Genomic DNA, 2,521 nt, shown 5'->3' with positions numbered 1-2,521 from the left:
GGCAATGGGAATTTGTTCTTAACTGTGATGTCGTTGAGGCATCTATAATCGACGCAGAACCACCATGTCCCGTCCTTCTTCCTCACTAGCAGCACGGGGGCAGCGTATGGGCTGACGGAGTGGGTGATCACTCCGGCGTCGACCATCTCTTTTACTTACCGCTCGATTTCATCTTTCTGCAGAGGAGAGTAACGGTACGGCCTGCTATTGGTAGGTTGAGCCCCTTCCTCCAAGGTGACCTCGTGGTCGTATTGCATGTGAGGGGGGAGGTCGGTGGGCGTGGCAAAGACATCAGCAAACTCGTCCAAGAGATCATTGATTGGTGTCAGGGACGGTTTGCGCGATCGAGGGGGTGGTGGCTGCATTTCCACCATGGCCAATGCCCAAATGTCGTTGTCGGTGATGAGCTTGCACAATTCGGGCGGTTGGACGGCGGCGAGAGTGGTTGTCGCCTTGGGTCGAACACCTTGTAACATGACCCTCTCGCCGTCGTGGACGAAGGAGATGTACTTGTCCTGCCAGTGGCACGTCATCGGACAGTGCTTGGCCAGCCAATCCATGCCAAGGATGCCGTTGTACGCGCCGATGTCGAGTCGTACATGGGCGTGGAGAACGTGTGCCCTTGCATCCACCACTTCAGCTTGGGAACTTGCCGCGAATAGGTGAGGCGATCGCTGTTTGCCACCCGCACATCCAGCGCGGCGATCTCCTGTGTGGTAGTGCCGACGCATTCCATTAAGAATTTGTTGAAGAAGTTGTGGGTGCTTCCGGAGTCCAACAACAACAACATGACCTGGTTTCCCACCAGTCCTCGGAGGCGGATGGTACTGGGTGCCTCGGAGCCATCCAGTGAGTGTGCGGACATGGTGCAACACTCCGGAGGAGGGACTGCGGGATCTGGGGCATCGAGCAAGTCGAGTGCATGCACGGCGTCGTCGGTGAGCACTTCCCCATACGTGCCGACTTGAATCGTGAGCAGCTGCACCTGCGGATTGCAGCGGTGCTCCCGTCTGTAACGATCGCCGCACTTGAAGCACAGCCCATTGGCGCGGCGAAATTCCTTGAGTTAGCGCTCGCGCGCGTAGTCGTCGGGATGTTGTTGTGGCGCGGCGCCCGGGCGCACTGGGGCGCTGGAGGTGGGCGGCCTTGCGGTTGTGGTCATGGACGCGCCCGTGGCGTGTTCAACTCCTCCTGGATTCGTGTGAGGATCGATGTGCGCGTGATGCTTGTGGGGTCTTGAAGACGCACGGCCACACGCAGTTCGTCCTTGAGTCCCAACAGGAATTGCGTGATGAAGAACTTGGTGGAGAGTGAGGGGTCGAGCACTAGTAGATGGTACATGTGGATGCCAAAAACCTGGCGGTACTCGGTGATGGAGCCGCTTTGTCGAAGTTGAAGAAGCTTGTGCATCTCAAGCTCGAACTTGACGGCGCGAATTCCTCGATTATTGCTGTGCAGAACGCCTCCCATCCCAGGCCACCATGTGTTTGACTAAATGCTTGAAGCCAATGGGCGGCCTGACCTTCGATCTACAATGTTTTTGTGGTCACCCAACTCGATGGCGGCAGGCGGTAGAGGTCGAAGTAGGCGCGGCAGCGATCTAACCAGAGGTACGGAGCCGTGCCGTCGAAGCGCGGTAAGTCGTGCTTGGGCGGCTTGATGTAGTTGTCGTTGTGTTGGTGGTGGTGTGGCTCCCTCAGCTGGTGGAGTGGTACTTGGAGCAGGGGCGAACACTGATCTGCGAGGTAGGGAGACGGTGGCGGTCCCTGTTGTTGCTGCTGGTGCGCATGTGGATGATGAAGAGGAGGAGGCGGGGGTGGAGGTGGTGACGGGTTGAGGACGGTGGCCGATCCTGATCCGCATGGAGACGGCGACCTCTCGAGCGCTTTGCGCATCTCGTCCACATCGGCTTGGGTGAGATCCACCTGTTTGGACAGCGCCCGCAGATCTTGCAAAACCTGCATGTTGAAGGCAGCATGTGTTGGAAAACATAGTAATTTCAAAAAAATCCTATGCACATACAGGATCATGGTGATGCATAGCAACGAGAGGGGAGAGTATGTCCATGTACCCTCGTAGACCGAATGCGGAAGCATTAGCACAAGATGGTTGATGTAGTCGTACGTCTTCACGATCTAACCGATCCAAGTACCGAACGCATGGCACCTCTGAGTTTTGCACACGTTCAACTCAATGACGTCCCGCGAGCTCTCATCTAGCAAAGATTCAGAGGAGAGTATCGTCAGCACGATGGCGTGGTGACGGTGATGATGATGCTACCGACGCAGGGCTTCGCCTAAGCACCGCTACGATATAACCGAGGTGGAATATGGTGGAGGGGGGCACCGCACATGGCTGGAATAGATCAACTAATCAACTTGTGTGTCTAGAGGTGCCCCCCTGCCCCCGTATATAAAGGAGGAAGGGGGAAGGCCGGCCAGCCCTCTATGGCGCGCCAGGAGGAGGAGTCCTCCTCCTAGTAGGACTAGGACTCCCCTCTTTCCTACTCCTACTATGAGGG

Source organism: Triticum dicoccoides, chromosome 2A, assembly GCF_002162155.2.
Source record: "Triticum dicoccoides isolate Atlit2015 ecotype Zavitan chromosome 2A, WEW_v2.0, whole genome shotgun sequence".
NCBI lineage: Eukaryota > Viridiplantae > Streptophyta > Magnoliopsida > Poales > Poaceae > Triticum > Triticum dicoccoides.
This window is presented reverse-complemented; position numbering follows the sequence as displayed.